Below are 26,672 nucleotides of genomic sequence, written 5' to 3' on the forward strand. Positions count from 1 at the left end.
AAATGGGCCATGGGAAAGGGAAGGTTTACCTACAAACCTCTTGGAAATAATTAAAATGGCTTTTACTCATTTTATTTTTAAAAAATATCTTATTAACTTGAACCCCAGTTCACCTCCTCCTCCTTGTCAAAATAAGCAGACCACAAACCAAATAATATTATGTTAATGATAATAATATTCCATGAAGTAATTCTTTTGTTCCTGTCCTCAGCATTACCTCTGAAATGCAGATTCACTTTTAACAAGACTGGACTGACATATGAAGGCAATGTAGAAACAACTTGTGACTTTAAACAAGATTCCTGTGTTGCCAGTGTTCTGCGTACAAATATAAGTAAGATTTATCTGGCTTTTTTTTCTTTTGTTGTTGGAATTACTAAATTAGTGGTAAGGAAGTTGTGGCACTTCAGCTGTAGATGAATTAAATCTCCCATCTGCCTCATCTAACCTGGCCACCAGTCAAGGATGATGGGAGATGTAGTCCAGCAACATCTGGAGGATCACAGCTTCCCAATTCTGCAATGATGCCATGAATGAGCCAGCTCCCAAGAGAGGTTTGCTGCCAGCTCCAAGTGAAGGAAGGAGCCAGGATGAGAGAGGGTTAACTACAAGACAGGATTATAGCTGAGAGTGAACTCCCCCGCCCTTAGGAATGCCACCTGATAGCAGCTTTATGGAGAGTCAGCCAGGAGCTTCCCAGTGTGCTGGTGAAGGACAAAATGCAGGACCTGGAAAGGAAAGCAGGTTAGAGAGTGGGAAAGACCACGGAAGTGCACTCTCACTAAGTGGGAGCTGAATATATCACAAGAGGAAATTCAGCTGTTTCTAGTCTCACCTGGAAACACACTCCATAGAAGGAACATCTTTGATTTATGGACGGAAGGTTGTGATCCGGCCCTGATGAACCCTGTTTGTTTTTGCAATAAATGCTCCTTTTTATTAACTATGCTCATTTGTTATGAAGACTCCCTGACAAGAAAGGAATGGTTTACATTTGAAAATGGGGAATCTAAAATCACCTGATCACAAGCATCAGATTTCCAGCTTGGCTTGGAGAACTTGATTTGCATTAACCAGAAATCTCCATTGACCCAAACCAATGAACTCCAGTTTAGTTTTGGTTATCAAACCAGGGCAATAATACTGATAATTCCCCTTGCCATAAATGACATTAAAATGGAGAGTCCTTTCACAAACTCCATAAACTGTATTCAAAAGCCAAGCAATCAAAGGATGAGAGATGAAGGTGCTTCACACTTTCATGGCTCCTTATCATACCACATGTAATTTTGAAATAATTATCATGAATTGTTTCATAATTCTCTGATGAAATGATGAGGAAGGAACCAACATAAAGGATATATTGTTCTTCCTTGTGCCTGATGTACATATTCACCCACCCCTTCTTCCCCGGAGTGTGGGGTTGCCATTTTGTGGTTCGCCTCAGGTGCCAAAATACCTTGGAGCAATTCTGGGTGGGATCCTCCCATGACCATCTGGTCCTACATCATTGCTCCATACTTGGAGGGAGAGAGGAAATAGAGCAGTGAGGTTGGTGCAGTTGAAGTGCACTGCCAAGTATCTTGGGTTGGGGAACAGGAGTTTTCAGGGGAGTATTTTCCCACCCTGTAAAGGGTTATAATCGACTAGCAGAGAGAATGCAGTGTATGTCACATGTATTGTCATAGTATAGACAGAAGTATAGAAGAAGCCATGATTCTTCATGCTGCAGATTGGACCTGAAATGGAGTTCTGCATACATTCCAAATTTAATGCATTTTATTCTGGTCTATGATCATAATAAAGCTTTGAAAGCTTTTAGTGTATTTTACAAATCACAGTTGCAATTGAAATTATTCAAGCCCCATTGCAAATTGGGTTGATTATCAAAATGTACAAATTTTCAGCTGTTTGCTTTGAGCAAATCAAACAAAAGCCATTGAAATAGCTCTGCACAGGGCTTCCGGGTTCAGCGCCAGCGTCGATCGGCGGGGTTTCGTCTCGTCTCCGAGACGGCCCGTCTCTGCTAGGAATGGGGAGGGCAGCGAGAGCGACGCTGCGCCCCTTAGAACCTCGGGAAGGGCGTCCCGAGGGCAATTTGCTCAGCACAGACCCAATCCGGACTCCCCAACTCTTCGGCTAGCTCTAATAAGAGCTCCGGAGTGAGGAGGGTAGAAGTCGCGGGGGCCATTTTGAGCGGCAACGTTATTCTAGCAGGGAGAAGCTTCAAGCCGAAGGCGGAGAGCGCTGGATTCTTCCGAAAATAAAACGATTAGAAAAGACTGTAAGTAATCTCACGATTTGGATTATAAAACACAATTTGGATCTGGGAGAGAGGGGAGAAAAGAGGAAGCCACCCCCCCCCCACGGTAACAAAGAGACAGTAAATAGAAACCCGAAGCCATAAACAGAAGATTTGTAATTCAAAAGGATCCCTCAAAGGCATCAAAGAGAATCTCCCCTTTGATGCAGGGTGAAAAGGGGAGAGAGACTGTGGTTTATGACTGCCCTGCAGCAAGAGGTAAGCCTAAGAAAAACCTCTCTTTCCCTTGGGAGCCGGCAGCCCAGACAACCCAGTGAGTTGATCAGGATTTATAAGTCAATCTTTATTTCACTTTGTATTTCTGGACTTTGTGGAATTTCTTTTTTGACTTAAGTGCTTGTGAAATGTGAGTTCGAACTTTATTGTTAATAAGACTTGAAGAATGCAGCCAGCTTGTTAAAATGGAGTCGAGAAAATAAACTGTGATCATATTCCACCCCACGTGATAAGTTTTGACCTTGGCAGGACTGAAATATGTCAACAAAAAAGTGTTCCCCTGAGTTCCAGCGGTCTGTTTTGACCTTAATGTGGGAAACAAGAATAGAGCTATGTCAAGAGGAGACACGACGGCAAGTGTTACAGCAAAAATTCCAGGAGGTGATAGCGGAATATGATTTTTTAGGAGATGAAGCTTTTGACACTGAAAAAGATGAATGTGAGAATGACAATGATGGAGAAGGAAAAGATGAGGATGAGGACTGTGACGATTTAACACCAAATGAAGCACACCACGGGAAAAATGATGACTCTACTCTACAAAAAGTTGGATGGAGTGCCCTGCTTTTGAGGGGGGCACGATTGGTATTATTGGAATTCCAGAACACCCACAGGGAAGAAGGAAAAAATATGCAGAGAAGAGAAGAAATCCAGGGGTCCTGTATGGTGGCCTGGATGGCAAAAGACTGTAAACAGGGGGTGGGGTGAAGGGAAAGTGATGTTGTTGATTATAAGGATGGATTAACAGGTTTATAACTGGTCTGCTGACTTTGGAATTTGCTGGATTGGGGGGGTGGAGCCGGTAACCGGGGATGTAAGGTTAAATTGAGAATAGTTATAGTTTTAAAAGTGAATGGATTTTGGAAAATGTGAAAATATGGAGGCTTATAGAGGGAGGAAAAAAAAATTAGGCACGGGAAGAGAAAATGGGAGTTTGATTTTTCAGTGATTTGAATATTAGATGAAAATGCTAACAATTGATTTATAAGTTGTATAAGATACAAAGGTGTATTTTTATAAAGTAAGAAACTGTTGCAGATGATAAAAAAGGGATGAAAACCGGGGAAGGGGGGGGGAGGGGAAGCCCACAAAATATGGTTTTACAACTATGAATGCAAGAAAATTTTTCTGTTTTGTATTGTTTTTCTTCTTTCTTTTTTCGCTCTTTCTTTTTTCCCTTTTTTCTTATATCTATTTTTCTCTTTTTTTTGGTATGATAATAGATGGTTGGATAGATGTCCTCCTGCGTACTGCCCTGGTTTGCTGGAGCTCCCTGGTGGCAGGGGGGGGCTTTGAGATCAGGGGAGGGGGGGGAGGACAGAAATCCAAGCATAAAATGGACCATCTCTGACTGTTCACATACATGGGATACTTCTGTGGCAGGGGAGGACCCATGTGGGTGGGTAGGAAGGAGGTGGAAAAGGGGTTTAAGTATGTACCGTTTTTTTTTGTTTTTTTTGTATTTTGTAAAATTAATAAAAAGTATGTTCAAAAAAAAAATGAAATAGCTCTGCACAATGGCTGCTTCAAGTGGTTTCCTCAAACTCAGCTGAAAATGCAACTTATACTGCCAAGAACAACTACATTATTTATTTCGGTCGATAGAACCACCAAATCCTTTTCAAAAAGCAAAATAAAACAGAAATACAGGGAAAGGATTAAAAGGCGGTCACTTTGTTTTATACGGAGCTTGTAGGTTTCTATTTTTTATTACTTCCAAGAGGAACTTAGCCAAGACCATTTGACTTATACTGGCTTCTCTAGTTTCACTATTATTCAACCCATCCTTGGCAAGAAACTTTTTGTATTCCACCAGGTTCATATAAGCCATACATCTTTCAACTGTTTAATTGTTATCTGTTTCTTTACTTTTAACACAGTTTTTATTGTATGCTTTACAATATGTATTACGGCTAGAAAACATTTTGATATTTTTCTTTCTATGATATGGTGGTGTATATATATTCTAATTAATAAAGCCAATGACTTTAGATTACTGAATTTAATAATAAGTTGCATGTTGTTTGTTTGAAAAGGTCCTCATTCAGACAATACAGAAAATTGGAACCATTACAATGAATGTGCCTAGATATTTCCTTTAAATTCTTTTTCATAGATAAATTCCAAGAGAATCTTGCGAATAGATGCTCTATATCCATATATTGTCACTCAGGCCATTACAGCTTCACTGCAGCAGATGGTAAATTCTTTGAGCTGAAGAAGCAGTGCTGCAACACTAAACTGTGTAACAATGAAGTTCTCAGCCGTAAGTATCTGCCTCAATTTAGAATCATTAACATGTTAGGGCTGTTCACTAGATTTTGCCAAGGTCTGGATCCTTAGTCAATCAGCAGTACTCAGAGGACCTTTGCCTCATTCAAATGGGGTGAGACAGCCCCAGATGGCCTCAGGTTAGGTTGAGCATCTCAGAAATATTAGGGACTCTCAAGGAGTGGAGAATCAGGCAGGATGGGGAGACAGGCATGAGGAGAAACTGTGAAAAAAGGGACCTACGAGTTTGAAAGCACATCAAAGTGCAAGTAGATAAACAAGTACCGCTCCGGCAGGAAGGTAAACGGTGTTTCCGTGCGCTGCTCTGGTTCGCCAGAAGCGGCTTAGTCATGCTGGCCACATGACCCGGAAGCTGTACGCCGGTTCCCTCTGCCAGCAAAGCAAGATGACCACCGCAACCCGAGAGTCATCTGCGACTGGACCTAATGGCCAGTGGTTCCTTTACCTTTACTTTTACCTTACAACCTGAAGCCTACAATGAAGGTGTGCACAACAAGAGGTTCTGTCCCTCTCATAGGCACAGCAGCATCCTTGGCTTGGCCTTTTGTCTTTTCCTGAGAAAGGTCACATCCCTCATATTTTTAAAAAACCTAATCCTGGTCTTATTACTACACAGGGAGCAGCCTCCATTCCTTTGATGTGCTGCTGTGCATGACACATGGTGCATGGTGTTTTCTTAGCTAGGTCAACTTCTGAATGCGTATACTCTGCATGAAGCATACCTTAAAGGGCCGCTGTAAAACTGAGATATATTATTTAGGTTAAGCAGATTTCAATATTCAGTTTTCTCCAATATTATTCTTATCATATATATATTATTTTCTCAATATGGATATAGGTCATTCATCTCAGAGACTAATGGTTACTTTGTCTCATGCTCATCCCTGAACCCAGATTGTTACTAGATTTTATTTTATCCAAGAGTACTTGCAGCTGCCCCACCAAAACTGCAAGGCCCTAGGGTGGATTCCATTAATATACAGTAGTACCTCGCAAGACAAATGCCCTGCAAGATGAATTTTTCACAAGCCGAATGTGTCTTGTGATCTGATGGTGAATTGCAAGACGAATTCGTTTTGAAAAAAATTCGTCTTGCGAATTGCAGTTTCCCATAGGAATGCATTGAAATTTAATTAATGCGTTCCTATGGGCAAAAAAAGAAATTTCAATGCATGGGAAACCACGATTCGCAAGACGAATTTTTCACAAAATGAATAGACTCACAGAACGAATTAAATTCGTCTTGCGAGGCACCACTGTAACACAAAAATACAAAAACAGAGAAAACCTGCAATAAAAAACCCTTCAGAGTCTCTGACCATAAGTAAGATAAGCCTATAACATATATAAAGGGCAGAGATGGATCTAGGAAAGCTGAAAAATGAGTACTGAATTGAAAATAAGTAATGTAGTAGGGATGGAAGGAAGTCACAGGCTCGGTGGAGTATCTTTTTAAAAAAATCTTTATAATTTTATTTTTTTGGATACACATCTTTATCTCTTATAAACATAACATTACAATAAGTTCTATAAAAATTCTAATACATTAAATATTCACATAGGAGAGACCAGAGTATTAACATATTATAAATAAAACTTCCATTCAGATTCATCTTAATCTTTCCATCTAGAAATATGATAAAAGATGGATTTGTGAAATGTAAAGTATGAGTGTTAAATGTGTTTCCTTTGTTATAGCGAAAATAAAAATATATTAAAAAAACAACAACAAACAAAACCATAAACATGCTCACTATACTTTTTATTTTGGAAGTTCCTGATCGCAACATGCAGGCTGAAAATGGTCTGCAGTGCCCATCCTGCTTCTCCAAAGGAACCATAATGTGTAAAAGTGAGAAGACTGTCAACTGCCTTGAAAATGAAACCCAGTGTCTTCAATTTAAAGGACTTCTTAATGGTAACATTGCTACTCAGAGAAGGAAAAAAGAACTAGTAATTCTTGGTCATGCAGACTCTCTCCTTCTCTCCCTTCCTCCCTTTCCCTTGAATGTTGCTGGAAAAGTGTGAGGGATCATGTCTCTCACTGGCCCCACTCTGCACCCTTCCTTAGTGTTTTGCCTGCCTGCACTGTGTCCTTTAACTCTCATAATGCCACTTGCCTTATGGATTCAGAGTGAGATGTGCATATTAGAAACCCTTCTGAACAAAAGTTAAAAGTGCATTGATTGCTTCACCACAGTTGCATCTGGATCTCTCCACCACTGTGATGCAGTCCAGGACAAAATGTGTCCCTCTTGCTCAAAAGCATATTTATTATATAAAAGGAATATAATACATTTCCTTAAATTCTGTGACAATGAGCAGTATCTGGCTAACTGCATTAGTGCAAGGATTTACAGTTCTGCAACAGAAGAGCTGTGCAACAAAAATTCTGCTCTCTATATGTGCTCTGTATCCTCCCAAAATCTGCTCCACAGAATTGGGACAACCCCCAGAACTGATTTAGGAGATACACCGGAAGTTATTTGTATTAATCTAGCATATTTCCTTTTAATTGTTGAATGATTCTGTGTACATTGCGCTAGCCTTTGGCTATCTATCTATATATAAATGTAAAAAGGACATGTGGGTGTGTTTCCACTTTTCACCAAAACTGCTTGACTGATTGAGGTGAAATTTTGACACAACATCACATGCGAATGTCCAAAGGATATAGGATAGTTTGCTAAGACAGATGTCACACCTGGCCCACGTAAAAACCCCGTGTTTCAGAACACACCAATCAGATAAAAGTGCATGCTGGGAAATAGAATTGAGAAGCAACATTTCCATGGGCTGCAGAAAATTGGTGACATCACAAAATTCCGTGGCAACCAACTGAAAGCAGCCCTTTTGCAGCAACAAGGCCCAGCATTGCCCAGCCGACTGATTAGGCTGCAGCATTGCCCAGCCGGGAGAAATGACTAGGCTGCAGGCCACAACCAACTGAATATGGGCCTTTTACAGGGCCGTGCCTTTGGGTAGGATGAATGTGTCGGGGTGGGGGTGGGGATTTCACAGAACACGCGTGAGTAGGGGAGTAAGGGTTGGGACAGGACAAAATTTTACATAACATGCATATTGCGGGAAATGATTGTGTGCAAATGGAAGGGGAATATGAAGGTGAGGAGACTCTGAAGGGAAACTTTGAAAGTCCATTTAACAGAAAAAGGAACAACACAAAAAGTCACAGCAAGACATGGCAGGGTCAGCTAGTGTGCAATAAAACTGAGTCACTGAGTGCTTTTTATGCGTTATAACAATTTGACACCATATGGCGGTGTGGGGTCCTGTCTATCGTCAACAGGATTTCCTTGTACTGTATGAAGTTTACAACACAATTAGCTGAATCAATTGATGTGTCTAGATCCATCCTTAGATGAATACCTCCCTATCAACATAGTTTTGAGGAATAATGCTATATTGAGAGGGGATTTGGAATGAACGGGGGAGGGGCATATGGGCTGATTTCCCCCAGGAGTGAAGAGGCAGAGTCCAGGCCCTTTGAGCTGCTTCTGCCCTACTTTCTTTCTTTCTTTTGTTTTTTTTTAAAATAAAATCACCTTTATTTAAGAAAAAAGGACATTAAACAAAAAGAGAAATAAAAAAATGAAAACATTAAATATTAAACCTACTTCCGATTGTTTGTATATCACTTCCTCCACTAATCTCTGTTAACTCGCTTTTCCTAATCCATTCATACCCTATATTCCTTCTTCTCGTCCTTTACAGCCTGGCTTTGCTAGTTTCTTTTTTGAGGGCTGAGCAAGAATTCTTAGGGGTGTTCCTGATTGGCTTTTGGGCTTCCGCCTTTTCACCTACTTCATGTTAGATGTGTCATGTTAGATCCCCACAAAAAATTGATTTGGTTAATCTAGTTAATTAGGTCTGTTTTTAAATCCTATAATTTCATTACATTTTATAAATATAACCTGTTTATTAACGATCTTCGTGTTTTGAGACTCCCTGTGTGTTATGGCAATGCATACTGTATATGCATTTCAAAACTATCTTATACAAATTCTCATTCACCACCACAGGGACAATCTTCTAGTCCCTGTGTAAATAAGTAATGTCAAAATTTCTTTCTTTTTCTTTCCAGCTCTATTTGAGCCAGTTTATTTCACTTTCCAAGGTTGCGGAACAGATTTTTGCACTGCCATGAAAAATGGAACAAAATCAGTCGGAACTGGGGATTTGTTACTTACTGTTGGCCCAGAAATTATATGTTATAATGCTTCACGAATCTCACACCAGCCAGAACATGAAGAGTGAATAGGACAGTGTGGACCTCCTCCTTGTGTATTCCAAAATCCATGGCAATGAGGTGGGATTGGAGGCCTAGTGGTGAAATTCAGGACTCAAGATTTCTGTTTCTTTCTTTTTTTGCTTTTGTTGGAGGTAAATGGGAGGAAGAGGCAGAGAAAAAGGGGTCAGAATGTGGAGGTTGTGGATTCTAGCTACGAAGAACCCTGTAGTGTAATATTTTAAAAAATTGTTAAGTTTTCATTATTAACTTCATCGTGAAAATCAATTGGTTTTAGGAAATAAAATGCTGGTTCTCAGATCTGTTTCTTTCAGGTGAGGCTGGACTGGACCCTTGACCTAAGTTTGGTCAAACTCCATCTTAACTTTAAAACTACACTTTGTCTGATACACCTCTCATCTTGTCTGTAAATGCAATTTTTTAGAATATGCTGCTCAAACATTCAAAGTTCCCGTTGCACACAAGCCAATAACACCTGTTACGGCATGTTGTTCTAACAGCTGGAAATTCCATAGCTGACCCGAAACTAGACGAGCTAAACCACAAAGGTCTAAAACTAGTGATGAATGCAAAACAAGCGTGGATCTGCATTGGGGAAACTCCCAATTACTTACATGCAATAATAGTTATTACAGCACCACCTAGTGGAGTAGGCAAAGGAGTAGCTTGAAATTAATAAGTCAGACACCATTCTGATTGGTTAGAGGAATGCTGCAAAGGGGTGGGAAGGGACTGAGTTTTGCTGTTTGGAAAATGTATATAACACTCTGCACATGCACATGTGGGCATGCAGATAGAGAAGCTGTTATTCTCCTGCATCTTATTGTTTGTCTGACAACCAATAAAAAGATCCTGTTCTAGAAAGCTGCCTGAAGTTTATTCTGGTTTATTTTGGAGTCTGGTACACAGCACTACATGAGTTTGACCAAACTGCGGGAGGCAGTGCAAGACAGGAGTGCCTGGCGTGCTATGGTCCATGGGGTCCATGGGGTCACGAAGAGTCGGACACGACTAAACGACTAAACAACAACAACAACACAGCACTACACAGGTACAAATGCAATTATTATTTATTGGTTTAGCTACAGCGATTACAAAAGATGCAATGCATGAAACAGAATAAAAACAAAATAAAATACATTCCACAGCTGAAATCATTATTAGAATCAGACAATTTGTTAGATAAGAGGTTTCTCCTGTGAAGGATTTAAATTTGGGCATATTTTCAGCCAGAGTTCACTGGAGCTCAGCTCTGGCACATCTCAGGTTGGTGCCATTGCCATTCTAAGAGAACAAGGAGGAAGTTCGTGGTGAGCTCTGGCACCTGCAAATCTAGAAAAATAGCACTTATCCCTACAGATTTATCCTTATAATCATAACTGTAAAGGCAGAACAGACCAATTTTTCAGAGGTGTAAGGGGATTTGTCCCTTAATAAAAAGTAAACCATATACTCAATCCTTCTCTCAATTTGAAGACTTAAATATTTGAGCAAAGCTTCTGTTAGTTCTCATAGATGGAACAAACCAGTCAGTAGTTGGGTAAGTATTACTTCCACATAGGCAAACTATATAGGGGATCCGGCGATAGCAGGTCGGTCCCACCCATGAGGCAAGGTGAGGCCACCATCTTAGGCGGATGGATCCATAGGGGAAGCAGATCTGGCCTCCAAGAAATTTCTTGCCCACTGTTGCTGTCACGGTGGCAGCAACAGCAGCACTGTGCTACTTAAAGACCAGATTTGCCCCTCCCCCCACACTCACGTTCCCTCTTCTGCAATCTCATGGCCAATAGGAGGCGCTGGTGGTCTCCTCCAATCCTTGTTTCCTGTGGAGATCTTTATCCCCCACAACACACATTGTTCCGTATGTCGATCTGCACTCAACCCCTTTTCCCTGGAATGGGGAGGCACTATTTTGTGGTTTGCCTCAGCTGCCAACATGTCTTGGGACAGACTTGCCAAGGAGCACATTTCACCATGAAATCATGCTTTAAAATATGAAATTTCATATGACAAGGTGTCACCTCAATATATAACACACTCAGAATATCTCAAGGAAGATCATGATCATCAATAATGTGTAGTATTTTCTTATTCCAAGATGGAGGCTCTCTATTGTTAAAAATCAGAATCTCCTTGAAACCTCCATTTCCTTTTTAAATTTTAGCCAATACCTAAGAGAAAGAATATGCACTCTGACCTTCACTGAACAAACACCAATTTACATAGGAGCCAACTGCTAGGGGGCAAGGGGTGTTCACTCCCCCCCCCATAAAATTGATGGGCATGGCAACTGGTCTGCCTGTCTCTCCTAGTTGCCTTCAGACAGGATGCCATAGACACTGCCCCTCACCCCGCATTCCACTGACTGAGGAAAAGGTAAAGGTAAAGAGACCCCTGACCGTTAGGTCCAGTTGCGAACGACTCTGGGATTATTACCTCCTGTCAATTGGTTATGCCCCACCCCTCTAGAGTTTGATTGAAGATGTCATATGACACTCAAAAGTCCCATCCCAGAAGTCCCACCTCCAAGGGCCACCATGAAATAACTTGGGGGGGGGATCCACATAACCCATCTGTGATGATGGCACACCACTGCCTCCTTCAAGTAGACAGGGACCACCCTCTCTTGCAAGGAGGCATTAATCACCTCCCTGACCCAGTTAGCTGTCCCCTCCCTGCTGGTTTTCCTCAGACAAGAGGGGCAAGGGGCAATGTCCTTGAATCTTACCAACTGAAAGGCATCCAACACAGAAGGGCTAGAAAGTGCTCTGGACACCCCTTCAGATTCAACTGCTATAACAGCGGAGTCAGGTTCCCAGTGGATGCAAGAAATTTCATCCTCAAAATGCTTTGCAAACAAGTCACAGCATTGATAAGTCACAAGCACCCTCCCCAGCTCCCAATGACAGGCGCTCCCCATTTTAACCTTTGAGCTTTCCTTTACTCACCCAGCCTCTCACCCCACTTCTCCACCTCTCTACTTGATTACTGGCACGAGGTTGAGATTTCCCACCACCACCACTTGCAGCACATTACGCATTTTATCTTATTTTGTTTTTAAAATGCAGACCAATTTTTCATATCATCATGTGGTTGAGATATCTTAGCACTGCCTCATCTTTGTGCCCGCTTTTTTAGTGCGAGGGGGTTTCCTAATTAATAAAACATTGAAAATACATGGGGAGGGGAAATGCCAAATTTTCTTAGATGTGATTACACAAATATTACTTTACTCCATCCTTTAGAAATTCTGTTGTTGTTGTTTAGTCATTTAGTCGTGTCCGACTCTTTGTGACCCCATGTACCATAGCACACCTGTCTTCCACTGCCTCCCACAGTTTGGTCAGACTTATGTTGGTGGCTTCAAGAACACTGTCCAACCATCTCATCCTCTGTCGTCCCCTTCTCCTAGTGCCCTCCATCTTTCCCAACATCAGAGTCTTTTCCAGTGAGTCTTCTCTTCTCATGAGGTGGCCAAAGTATTGGTGCCTCAGCTTCAGGATCTGTCCTTCCAGTGAGCATTCCTGAAATTCTGTTAGTATAAGCAAGTACAAAAGACACAGCGATACAAAAGAAATGAGTAGAAAGAGGAATATATATATATATATATGTGTGTGTGTGTGTGTGTGTGTGTGTGTGTGTGTGTATGTGTATATGTATCTATATATATATGTGTGTGTGTATATATATATACATATATATATATATATATAGGCATTGCGCACGCAGAGGTCACAGCCTTTCTCCGTAACTGCTGAACCGTAATGTAACAAATTTGGCCACAACGTTCCATGCCCATCCGGGAGGGATCTGGCATAAATTTTTTGATCAAAAAAACCACACCTTTCATACCTAAAATAATGATTAAATGCAAAAAAGTGGCACACAAAGATTCCAGCAGCATCCAAAGCCGTGCCACCAAATGACATCACAAAATTCCACAGCAACTAACTGAAAACAGGCCTTTTATAGCAACAAGGCCCAACATTGCCCAGCAGACTGAAGACCGCAGCAGACTAGGCAACTTTCCAGACTAGGCCAAGTGGAGGTGGGGCCAGTCTGGGGGGGGGTGGGGGGCGAATAGGGGGCAGGGATAGGTAATGGGTCAGAACAGGGTGTGGGGGGAGAAACAGGGATGTTCATGATGAGTGTGCAGGGGCCAATGTATGGAGATACAGGAGGGAGGGGACAACACTCCCCGGGGACAACAGAGGGCTCAGACAAACGTGCATGCTGGGAAACAGAACACAGAAGCTGACAGTTCCTTCTGCAAGGGTGGGGGCGAAGTTATGGAGAAATAGGGGGAGGGGCCAACACTCCCTGGAGACAACAGAGGGCTCAGGCAGAGGGGGTGGGGGAGGAGGGGGCTTGATAGTTCATGGGTCAGGACAGGGTGGGGACAGTCATAGGGATGAACTGGGGGTGGGGTGGGAGGGGGCAGGATAAGTCATATGTCCAGACAGAGTGGGGGGAAATCACAGGAAAAAACCACGGCAATGCATGGCCGGGCCTGCTAGTATTCAAAATAAAATTAATAGCAATAATGATGGCAATGTTGATGCTCTTAGGCTGTATAAAAGCGAGAACACCATAAAAGTAGGAAAGGGAGGAGAAAAAAAGGGGGAAATATGAGAAAAGGTAAAAAGAGAAGGAAGGAAGGAGGGAAGGAAGGAAGGAAGGAAGGAAGGAGGAAAATGGGGAAGAGAGGAGTGTGTGTGTGTGTGTGTGTGTGTGTGTGTGTTTAAAATGGAGATGAAAGATGTTCAGAAGTCAGATAACTGAAAATAGGTTACAAGAGGAGATGTTATCTACAACCCTTTCATTCCTGTAGCTCCACTATGTCCAACATGTAGATTGCAATTGACTGATCATGGAAGGAATTCTGCTTGATCGCTGTTGCTGAGGAATCACCCTCCCTATCGCGCTCCCTCCACCAAGGACCAACCCAAGCAGCCGCTGCCTTGTCCCAAGCTCCTCTCATAGGAGGGCTTGTTTTGACACTGCACGCGCCCACCCTGCGCTCGCCCCTGCACTCTCGGGGAAGCAGCCAGCGACCTCCTCTCAAAGGAGGGGCTGTTTTGACGCCCGCCCTGCCTTGCTTAAGCCTGCCTTGTAGAATTTTAAGCATAACCTTGCTAGACTGTGAAATGAGTGCAATTGTGTGGTAGCTGGAGCATTCTTTGGCACTGCCCTTCTTTGGGATTGGGATGTAGACTGATCTTCTCCAATCCTCTGGCCACTGCTGAGTTTTCCAAACAAAATTGGAAAATTGATAGCTACAAAATTGATAGTGTCAACTTGAATGGCCCCATGGATGTGAGCAGGTTCCAGGTTCACCTGATCTCTGGGAAGAGCATGTGTGTGACATGCTAATTGTTGATTACTTAGTGCCTCATTAGGATTAGGTTGTTTCCAGCTCCATTTCATCATAAAGCCCAAGGGAGGAACATATTTATTTAAAGTACATTTACTGACAGTGTAGGTGTGGCTAGACTGGAAGAGGCATCTGGCTAACTCCCACAGAGTTCCTTAAAAAGATTGCAGCCCAATATTTAAAAAAGACCATGAGATTAAGAGTTTCATGCTCTACTGGGTGAGATATAGAATACCCACAACAGCAATGAAAGCCACAGTTGGATAGACCTAACATTGGACTAGTCACATTTATGGAAGAGGCTATCAGTGGCAATTAATTTGATGGATATACTATTTCCAGTAGCTGGGGGAGAACAGTGGGAGTGGGCAACTGCCCTTCTGTCATGATCGTTCTGTACCCATGGACATCTGATCAGCCACCCCAAGAAGGAGGCTGCTACACTGTGGGGTTCTTCTTGTCTTCTGAAAATGGAGAATGGGATTTGAAGCAGGTATAAACAACTATATAGCTGGATTCAGTTCAAGACAATGTGGCTAAGGATAGTCATCACTAAACAGATGAGAGGCAAAGTTCAGTAAAATGATTTAATCAGCTCTCAGTAATGATCTTGGAGTCCTTGTATTGTATTCAGTGCCTACCAGTGTGTCCCTGGCACCTTTCAACAGCCCTGAGCTATGTCTAGCTCCAGCACCTGAGCAGTCACCTGAGCAGTACCTTGAGGCTTTCATTGCACACTGATTAGTGGCCTGGAAGCAGAGAAAGAGTATATTGCTCCTTCCCACTCAATAAGATCCCACATCAAGCAAAGGCAAAAAGCAGAGGCATTGGCTCAGAATAATTTTTTCTAATTGACTTTGCAGCCTTCTTGGAACAAGTTTCTCATTTGGAGCTGATTGTGGTCCTGCAGTAACATTACCTTACTGTGGTAACTCTGGTTACGAACTTAATTCATTCCGGACGTCCATTCTTAAGAGGAAACCATTCTTATCCTGAGGTGCGCTTTCACTAATGGGGCCTCCTGCTGTGCACGATTACCATTCACATCCTGGGGGCAAAGTTCGCAACCAGGAATCACTATACTTTCTCCCTCAGCCTTGCCTGCACCTGAAGTTATTGCTTCTCTGCCACTGAGTCACCCTCCTTTTTGTGTGGGGATCAGTTTTGCTGGTTGAAGCCTCCATTGCATCCACATGAGCTGCAATATGAAGTCGACATTTTACCCACAGCTCATCCCATCCTTCCTAGCCTTGCTGGGATGGATCCAGTATCCAAGCTTTTTTCTTCTTTAGAAGAGGTATCCTTATATGGAGACTGTATTGAGGGGGTTTCTTGTAAGTGGCGTCCGGATCTTGCCCTTGGATTCTTGCTCTCAGGTCCTTTATTTGGTAGAGGAAGAAATTTGAAAAGTGCCTATGGACAACTAATGAGAATGTGGGGAAATAATTTAGACAATTTCAACAGTGAGCTTCGAATTTCAACATTTTCTCTATGTCTTCATGCCAAAGGGGGAATAGAACACCTCTTCCCAGAACTCATTGAACATTTGTCCCCAAGTGTTGCCTGTAGCACAAATATGTAGCTTATAGATCCCTCCAAATAAGCCTCTATGTGCATCAGTTCTCTTTCTAGAATGATGAAGGCACTCCTGAGCACATGCCTCCTCTTGGCCCTGCTTTCTCCAGGTAAGTGGGAACCAGTAGTTTGGGAAACTTTTATTTATATTTAGAGGAGAGAGGAATCTGGAGAGCTGAATTTAAGAGAGCTAGTGTGTTGTAGTCATTAGCGGGCCAGACAAGGATACAGGAGACCAGGGTTCAAATCCCCACTCAGCCCCAAAGTTCACTGGGAGATCCTGGACCAGTCACAATACCTCAGCTTAACCTACCTCACAGGGTTCTTGTGAAGATAAAATGGGGAGCGGAGAACCATGTACACAGCCTTGAGCTGCTTGGAGGCAAGTGCAGCAAATAAACAAATTAAAAAATTAGAAACCAGGAGCAACTGAAATCGATAGAATAGTTCATCCCGAGTCCAGGATCCTCTTCTCACAACACAGCCTGAGGACTATGGTATGCATAGGATCAGGACTTCAGTGCGGAAGCAGCACTTTCCCCTTTTGTAGTTTCCAGCAACTGATATTTGAAATAGGCTTGTAATCGAAGGTACTATGTTTAGTAGCCATTGGTAGCCTAATTCTGCATCATTTGTCTAAACCATGTTTGAAGCCATTCAAGTTGGTGGCATTGTCTATCTTAAAGCTTCCAACATTTAGCTTCATTGGATGGTCTAAACTCTAGTGTTACGAAAGAGGTATCAAAATGTTTGTATTTCCACTTTGTCCATATCATGCAGAAGTTCCCCCTTTCTCCCCTCTTAACTGTACTAAAAAACCCCAAACGTTGTCAACTCTTTTCATAGGTGAGTTGCCTCAGCAGAGCTAGTAGAACCCTTAAAGTTTAACTCTCTTAACCTGGATCTAACCCTGTGCATTTCCCCAATGCTTCCTCCCCCACAATGCCTAAATGATGGGATAAAACCAATTTAGATTGAAAAGTGGTCCTGCAGGTGAGGGGGACAGAATCTGCACATGGTCACAATTTGCCTTCATGCTGCTCATCATCAGGCCATTGCTCCTTTAGCTAAGCTCACATCTCAGATTGCAATCAAACAATAGAAGAAAAAGGCATTGAAGTGATAGAGTGGATGGGAGGAAGAATGGGCCATGGAAATTACCTCCAAACCTTTTGGAAATAATTAAACCAGTGTTCTGGCCAATGGCTTTTACTCATTTTTTATTTTAAAAAAGATCTTTTTAACTTGAACCCCATTTCATTTAAAAGATTTAATTCACTCTCACCCCCTCGGTGTCAAATTAAGCAAACCACAAACCATATAACTATAATATTAATAATAAGAATAATAATCCATAAAGTAATCTTTTGCTCCTGTCCTCAGGATTATCTCCAACTGCAGGTACACTTTTAACAGGACTGGACTGACATATGATCGCTATTTAAAAACAATTTGTGGCTCCAAGCAAGATTCCTGTGTTGCCAGTGTTCTGCATACTAATATAAGTAATATATATCTGGCTTTTTGTCTTTGGCGGTTGGAGGTTGGATGGCGGCTAATAGATTGCGGTTGAATCCTGACAAGACAGAAGTACTGTTTGTGGGGGACAGGAGGCGGGCAGGTGTGGAGGACTCCCTGGTCTTGAATGGGGTGCGCAGCCTGGGAGTCATCTTGGACTCACAGCTGTCCATGGAGGCGCAGGTCAATTCTGTGTCCAGGGCAGCTGTTTATCAGCTCCATCTGGTATGCAGGCCGAGACCCTACCTGCCCACGGACTGTCTCGCCAGAGTGGTGCATGTTCTAGTTATCTATCGCTTGGACTACTGCAATGCGCTCTACGTGGGGCTATCTTTGAAGGTGACCCGGAAACTACAATTAATGCAGAATACGGCAGCTAAACTGGTGACTGGGAGCAGCCACCAAGACCACATAACATTGGTCTTGAAAGACCTACATTGGCTCCCAGTACATTTCTGAGAACAATTCAAAGTGTTTGTGCTGACCTTTAAAGCCCTAAACGACCTCGGTCCAGTATACCTGAAGGAGCGTCTCCACCTCCATCGTTCTGCCCAGACACTAAGGTCCAGTGCCGAGGGCTTTCTGGGGGTTCCTTTGCTGCAAGAAGCCAAGTTACAGGGAACCAGGCAGAGGGCCTTCTCGGTAGTGGCACCCGCCTTGTGGAACGCCCTCCCACCAGATGTCAAAGAGAAAAACAACTACCAGACTTTTAGAGGACATCTGAAGGCAGCCCTGTTTAGGGAAGCTTTTAATGTTTAATAAATTATAGATAGATAGATAAACTTTATTTCGGCCATAGGCCCATAATGTACTGCAACCAAGAATAAAACAATATAAAACCGACATACATAAAAACAATCAGACAAATTAAAAACATAAAAGAATCAGAACAATCAGACAAAATTAGTCCCTCATACAAGGAACTTGTGTACAACATTTTTAAATGTTTCAAGTAGTTTTGTAGGGCTTTTAGCTATGGTTAAAGCGTTAGTGCATTGCAGGCCTTCATTTTTCATTACTCAGATCAGAAGGTTACTCGAATGATGTATCTTGATGTCAGTAGTCATAAAGTAAGTTATGCTGTTTTTTGTAAGAGAGAACTGAAATCAAATATCTTGCTACAAGTAATGTTTTGGTCATATCATCATCTTGCAGCAGTTATGTTAATTGGGTCTCCAGCGGTTTGTCCGTGATTTCCAGAATTAGAGGGTACAAGATTTTAGTCCGAGCGGGCATATGCAGAGGGCAACAGAACAGTATGTGGTAGAGGGATTCTATTGTTCTGTTGTCACATGTGCATAAAACTGAGATTTGGCCTTTGGAAAACCTGTGCCCCAGGACATTGGATGGGAAAACATTAAATCTTGCTTTGGTGAAGGCGAATCTGTGGGTTGCGACAGAAAGAAAAGACAGGTACGATGGAATCTGAGGCGTGGTTAATAAATTATTGTATTTTAATATTTCTGTTGAAAGCCACCAAGAGCGGCTGGGGAAACCCAGCCAAATGGGTGGGGTATAAATAAATAAATAAATAATAATAATAATAATTATTTTGCAATTACTAAATTAGTGGTAAGGAAGCTGTGGCACATACTGTAAGCTGTAGATGAATGAGAACTTCCATCTGCCTCATCTAACCTGGCCACCATTCAGAGATGGTGGGCGATGTAGTCCAGCAATATCTGGAGGATCACAGCTTTCCCAATCCTGCAGTAAGGAATGGCTTACCTTTGAAAATGGGGAATCTAAAATCACCTGATCACAAGCATCAGATTTCCAGCTTGGCTTGGAGAACCTGATTTGCATTAACCAGAAATCTCCATTGACCCAAACCAATGAACTCCAGTTTAGTTTTGGTTATCAAACCTGGGCAATAATCCTGCAACACAAGCTGAAAATTCCCCTTGCCATATCATATGTGTGCCGTGTTATATCATATGTGTTTACAAAATCAATTTTTTAAAAAAAATTGAGAAAGAAAGACCCTGGTGCGAGAACTACTACCCTATTTAGGAGGTTACGCTCCATGCTTCACAAAAAAAGATGCTCTGGTATCTCACCCTTGGTTCGACAAAGAAGCCCTTATGGCAGCATACTCAAGCTTTAAAACTAATAAATCCACAACACCAAACATAGCCATCACTCAAATCTATGAACTTAAAAAGCGCTGTAAAGATGTCTTAAAGCAGAAAAAGAAGGAGGCAATGATGGCCACATGGGCCCGACTCTTTCAAGCCGCCAAAGGGAAAACTGGTCTCTATTCTGGAAGATGGTTTCCAACAGCAAGAGTAGCCCCACAATGCTCGATCAATCAATCTCACCTGATGAGTGGGAGCACCACTTCAGACAAATGTATGAAAATACAGATGGAGTAGAGACAAAGGACGCAGCTATTCCGACGAATCTCCCAAGCTGGAACCCGGTCTCCATGTCAGACATTCAGTCTTTACTATCCAGATCTAGAACAGGGAAAGCGCCAGGTGAAGATCTAATTCCACTTCAGCTTATTAAATAAAACAAAGAGTGGTGGTGCCCAGCTTTGGCATCCCTGTTCACTTATATTGACAAGACAGGCCACGTCCCAAAAGATTGGGGAATGGCCATTATAATCCCTATTTATAAAAAAAGGGAGCAAGTCAGACCCAGGTAATTATACACCCATTAGCCTACTTAACACCATCAGCAAACTATATGATCTGCACCTCAAAGATAAACTATTAGGCTGGCTTGAGATGGAAGCCTTATTAGCAGATGAACAGGCTGGCTTCCGAAAAGGCCGAGCCACAATCAAACATTGTCTAGTACTTCAGCACCTTGTTGAAAAGTACACAGTCAACAAATCTTTCGCTATATATGTGGCTTCCATTGATTTAAAGACTGCTTTTGATGCATCTCAAGATCCAAACTCTGGGAGAAGTTGAAAGCTTCATCAATAGACCCACATTTATTCCATCTGATAAAACGACTATATACGAACACCTACCTTAGGATCCGCTGCTCCCCGCAGGGCCAACAAATCCCCACTCAGCGGGAAGTTAAACAGGACTGTGTTTTAGCTCTACTTCTGTTTAACTATTACATAAATGACATAGTATTCAAAGTAAAAGGCTCCTAATTTCATTCACCTAAGTTGGCGGAAAGGCATATATCTATCCTTTTATATGCGGACGACGCTTTGATCTTATCAAGGACCCCAATTGGGTTACGGAGGGCATTACGGTCAGTAGTAGAATTCTGCAAAGAAGCCCATCTTATTATAAATTATCAAAAGACAAAAATAATGGCTTTCGCTAAATGTCCCAAGAGTGCATAGATGGCTGGAAAATTGAACAGGTCCATCGCCTAAAATACCTACCGTAGGCATCGTCTTCCTCGACAAAGGGGCTAAAGAAAGCCCATTTAATACAGTCAGCAATAGCAGCCCACAAGTCCTCCGCTGCAATTCTAAGCTTTCTTAGATCAAGGGGGGGGGTCAATACATACCAGCGGCGCTAAAACTGTTTGAGGCTAAAGTGATGGCTCAGCACTACTTGGGACCAATCTTAAGATTCCACCACCTAATCTGAACATAGCTGAAAGAGTCCAGTCAAAAATTCTCAGAGCAGCCTTACGAATACCCCCATGTGTCTCAAATGCTGCTATATGCATTTGGATGCAGGCTTGCAATTTATGGTTGAAACTTAATTTGAACCCACAGGGCCTTACCTTGCTGTTGTGTGAAAATGTCCCTCCCTCCCCGTGAGAATAAGACACAAGAAACAAATGATAGATGTTGCCCATGTGGATCTGGGGAAGTGAAAACTATTCCATCATTTTCTCTGTGTCTTCATGCCAAAGAAAAAACAAACTCCTCTTCCCAGAACTCACCGAAAATTTGTCCTCATGTGTTGCCTGCAGCACAAACACATCGCTTATAAATGCTTCCAAGTAATCCTATATGTGCATCAGTTTTCTTTCTAGAATGATGAAGGCACTCCTGAGCACATGCCTCCTCTTGGCCCTGCTTTCTCCAGGTAAGTGGGAACCAGTAGGATGGGGAACTTTTATTTATATTTAGAGGACAGAGGAATCTGGAGAGCTGAATTTAAGAGAGCTAGTGGGCTGTAGTCATTAGAGGGTCAGACAAGGATCCAGGAGACCAGGGTTCAAATCCCCACTCAGCCCCGAAGCTCACTGGGAGATCCTGGACCAGTCACTATACCTCAGCTTAACCTACCTCACAGGGTTCTTGTGAGGATAAAATGGGGAGAGGAGAGCCATGTACACAGCTTTGAGCTGCTTGGAGGCAAGTGCAGCAAACAAATAAAAAAAATTAGAAACCAGGAGCAACGGAAATGGATAGAATAGTTCATCCCTAGTCCTGGATCCTCTTCCCACACCAAAAGCCTGAGGACTATGGAATGCATAGGATCAGGACTTCAGTGCAGAAGCAGCACTTTCCCCTCTTGTAGTTTCCAGCATCTGATATTTGAAATAGGCTAGGAACTGAAGGTCTAATTCTGCATCATTTGTCTAAACAATGTTTGAAGCCATTCAAGTTGGTGGCATTGTCTATCTTAAAGCTTCCAACATTTAGCTTCATTGGATGGCTTAGTGTTATGAGAGAGGGATCAAAATGTTTGATTTTCTACTTTGTCCATATCATGCAGAACAGTATGTGCTTCCAGGAAGCCCCCCCCCCCGTTCTCCCCTTTTAACTGTACTAAAAAAAAAACCCAAACGTTATCAACTTTTTCATAGGTGAGTTGCCCCAGCAGAGCTAGTAGAACCCTTGAAGTTCAACTCTCTTAACCTGGATCTAAGCCTGTTCATTTAATTGTGCTTAAAACTGGTTTAAATGCAAAATCTTCTCCCCAAGAGGTCTAGTAAGTGATGGCGCAAAGTATTCCTGCAGAGGGTTCCCAGTTTCCACAATGCTTTCTTCCTCCCCACCATGCCTAAATGATGGGATAAGGCCAATTTAGATTGAAAAGTGGTCCTGCAGGTGAGGGGGACAGAATCTGCAAACTGTCACAATTTGTCTTCCTGCTGCTCATCATCTGGTCATTGCTCCTTTAGCTAATCTCACATCTACGATTGTAATAGAACAGTAGAAGAAAAAAGACATTGAAGTGATAGAGTGGATGGGAGGAAAAATGGGCCATGGGAAAGGGAGGGTTTACCTCTAAACCTCTTGGAAATAATTAAACCAGTGTTCTGGCCAATGGCTTTCATTCATTTTATTTTGAAAAAATGATCTTATTAACTTGAACCCCATGTCATTTATGATTTCATAAATTTATGATTTAATTCACTCTCACCTCCTCTGCGTCGAATTAGGCAAACCACAAAACCAAGTAATAATAATGTTAATGATAATAATAATCCATGAAGTAATTCTTTTGTTCCTGTCCCCAGCATTACCTATGAACTGCATATACGCTTATAACCGGACAGGACTGATATATGATGGCTATATAAAAACAACTTGTAAATTTGAACAAGATTCCTGTGTTTCCAGTGTTCTGCGTACAAATATAAGTAAGATTTATATGGCTTTTTGACTTTTGTTGTTGGAATTACTAAATTAGTGGTAAGGAAGCTGTGGCATTTCAGCTGTAGATGAATTAAATCTCCCATCTGCCTCATCTAACCTGGCCACCAGTCAAAGATGATGGGAGATGTAGTCCAGCAATATCTGGAGGATCACAGCTTCCCAATTCTGCAATAATGTCATGAATGAGCCATCCCCCAAGAGAGGTTTGCTGCCAGCTCCCAGTGAAGGAAGGAGCCTGGATGAGAGAGGGTTAACTACAAGACAGGAGGATTATATCTGAGAGCCAACTCCCCCATCCTTAGGAATGCCACCTGATAGCAGCTTTTTGGAGAGTCAGCCTGCAGCTTCCCAGTGTGCTAGTGAAGGACAAAATGCAGGGCCTAGAAATGAAAGCAGGTTAGGGAGCTGGAAAGACCACGGAAATGCACTCTCAAAAGAAAGAGGAAAGGGTGGGAGCTGACCCCCTTAGCCTACGGTTTAGGCGTATGGGGGGTCTTCAAGACAGAATACATCACAAGAGGAAGTTCAGCTACTTCTGGTCTCGCCAGAAACACACTTCCATAGAAGGGACATCTTTGATTTATGGACGGATGACTGTGATCGCTGCTCCGATGGAGTCTGTTTGTTTTGGCAATAAATATTCCTTTTTATTAACTATGCTCATTTGTTATCAAGACTCACTGACAAGTAAGGAATGGCTTACATTTGAAAATGGGGAATCTAAAATCACCTGATCAGAAGCATCAGATTTCCAGCTTGGCTTGGAGAACCTGATTTGCATTAACCAGAAATCTCCATTGACCCAAACCAATGAACTCTAGTTTAGTTTGGGTTATCAAACCAGGGCAATAATCTAGCAACATAAGTTGATAATTCCCCATAAATGACATTAAAGTGGAGAGTCCTTTCACAAACTCCATAAATTCTATTCAAAAGCCAAGCAATCAAAGGATGAGAGATGAAGGTGCTTCACACTTTCATGGCTCCTTATCATACCTCATGTAATTTTGAAATAATTATCATGAATTGTTTCATAATTATCTGATGAAATGATGAGGAAGGAACCAACATAAAGGATATAGTGTACTTCCTTGTGCCTGATGTACATATTCACCCACCCCTTCTACCCCGGAGTGTGTGGTTGCCATTTTGTGGTTCGCCTCAGGTGCCAAAATACATTGGGGCAACTCTGGGTGGGATGATGGTGCTCCCTTGACCATCTGGTCCTACATCATTGCTGCATACTTGGATGGAGAGGGGAAATTGGAATGTGAGGTTGGTGCAGTTGAAGTGCACTGCCAAGTATCTTGGGTTGGGCAACAGGAGTTTTCAGGGAAGTATTTTCCCACCCTGTAAATGGTAATGATAGAGTAGCAGAGAGATTGCAGTGTATGTCATATGTATTGTCAGAATTATAGAAGAAGCCATGATCCTTCATGCGGCAGATTGGAACTGAAATGGAGTACTGCATACATTCCAAATTTAATGCATTTTACTCTGGTCTATGATCATAATAAAGCTTTGAAAGCTTTGGGTGTATTTTGCAAACCACAGTTGCAATTGAAATTATTCACGCCACATTGCAAGTTGGGTTGATTATCAAAATTTACAGATTTTCAGCTGTTTGCATTGAGCGAATCAAACGAAAGCCATTGAAATCGCTCTGCAGAATGGCTGCTTCAAGTGGTTTCCTCAAAATGCAACTTATACTGTCAAGAATAACAACATCATTTATTTTGGACGAAAGACCTACAAAATCATTTTCAAAAAGAAAAAAGAAAAAAAGAAAAAAAAGAAAGAAATGGAAAGGATTAAAAGGCGGTCACTTTGTTTTATGCGGAGTATGTAGGTTTCTATTTTTTATTACTTCCAAGAGGAACTTAGCCAAGGCCATTTGACCTATATTGGCTTCTCTAGTTTCACTATTACTCAACCCATCCTTGGCAAGCATCTTTAAATGCCTGCAGAAACTTTTTCTATTCTACTAGGCTCATATAAGCCATTAAGAATACATCTTTCAACTGTTTAATTGATATCTGTTTCTTTACTTTTAACACAGTTTTTATTGTATGCTTTATGTATCATGCTAGAAAATATTTTGATATGTTTCTGTCTATGATATGGTGGTGTATACATATTATAATTAATAAAGCCAATGACTTTAGATTACTGAAATTAATAATACATTGCATGTTGTTTGTTTGAAAAGGTCCTCATTCAAACAATCCAGAAAACTGGAACCATTACAATGAATGTGCCTTAGGAGCAATAAACCTCCATATCTTGATATTTCTTTTAAATTCTTTTTCATAGAGAAATTCCAAGTGCAGCTTTTGAAACAATGCTCTTCATCCAGCTATTGTTACTCGGGCCATTACAGCTTCACTGCAGCAGATGATAAATTCTTTGAGCTGAAGAAGAACTGCTGCAACACTGAACTGTGTAACAATGAAACTCTCAGCCGTAAGTTTCTACATCAATTTAGAAGCATTAACATGTTAGGGCTGTGCACTAGATTTTGCCAAGGTCTGGATCCTTAGTCAATCAGCAGTACTCAGAGGACCTGTGCCTCATTCAAATGGGGTGAGGCAGCCCCAGGTGGCCTCAGGTTAGGTTGAGCAGTTCAGGACTATTAGGGGCTCTCAAGGGGTGGAGAGTAAGGCAGGATGGGGAGGCAGGAATGAGGAGAAACTGTGAAAAAGAGGGACCTACTGGGCAGCCACATCTCTGCCAGGGAAGGGATGGGTTGCCTTTCCAACCCGGCCTCTCGCTCTTCCTGCCGCTCGAAGCAGCACCATGAAGGATCAGATCCTGTGCAGTGCCAGTGCCCCTTGTCCCAGCTGTATTTTTACTGTATGCAAATATATGGTTATACATCACCCCTATATCCAAGTGATGTGAGATTCCAGGGGTACCAGGCATGCTGTAACCCAGGCTCTGGGTTTTCTGTGGGACCATAGCACACAACAGACATGGTGGTGTCTTTATGATATTTGGGTTATTTATAAATATATGCAACCTGAAGCCTACAATGAAGGTGTCCACAACAAGAGGTTACTTTGTCCCATGCTCAGCCCTAAACCCAGATTGTCCCTAGATTTCCGCATTTTTCGCTCCATAGGACGCGCCCGGCCATAGGACACACCTAGTTTTTACAGCAGGAAAACAAAGGAAAAAATATTCTGAGTGCGGGGCAACGGCGAACAGCCTGCCCTCCGCTCCCAAACCTTCCCGGGGCTTCAGGGGACAGGGGAGGCTTCTAGTGAGAGCCGCACAGAGCGTGTAAGTGGCTCTCGTTTTTCAGTCAGCTGGGAGGAGGGACGGACAGGGCTCCCATCTGTCCCTCCTTCCAGCTCCCTGTCACCCCTAACCCTGTTACTCCTTGTTGGCTGTCACACATAACTGTGCTATTCTGTTAAGGGTATTTGTAGCCTTCTTATGGCTTATGGGATTCCATAATTTTTATGTTTTGCTGCCCTGAGACTTATGGGGATAGGGCGGTATACAAATTTAATGTATAATAATTTATTAATAATATATAATATGTTTGCTTTCTTGTGCTTTTGGA

At 42.2% G+C, this 26,672-nt stretch overlaps 1 long non-coding RNA gene across 2 annotated transcripts in view; it reads left to right on the forward strand.

Moving 5' to 3' along the window:
* Nucleotides 1-211: 211 nt before the first annotated feature.
* LOC118086212 (uncharacterized) overlaps nucleotides 212-26,672 on the forward strand; it is a 31,664-nt gene continuing 5,203 nt past the window's right edge. The window contains exons 1-3 of one of the 2 annotated variants that reach the window (XR_015950388.1): nucleotides 212-334; nucleotides 4,656-4,805; nucleotides 6,606-8,576. This is a non-coding gene — a long non-coding RNA (uncharacterized LOC118086212). Of the gene's footprint in view, nucleotides 335-4,655; nucleotides 4,806-6,605; nucleotides 8,577-26,672 lie in introns of those variants that run through there. The other variant, XR_015950389.1, reaches the window with a different exon arrangement.

This window comes from Zootoca vivipara, chromosome 6 (genome assembly GCF_965207765.1).
Source record: "Zootoca vivipara chromosome 6, rZooViv2.hap1.1, whole genome shotgun sequence".
NCBI classification, from domain to species: domain Eukaryota; kingdom Metazoa; phylum Chordata; class Lepidosauria; order Squamata; family Lacertidae; genus Zootoca; species Zootoca vivipara.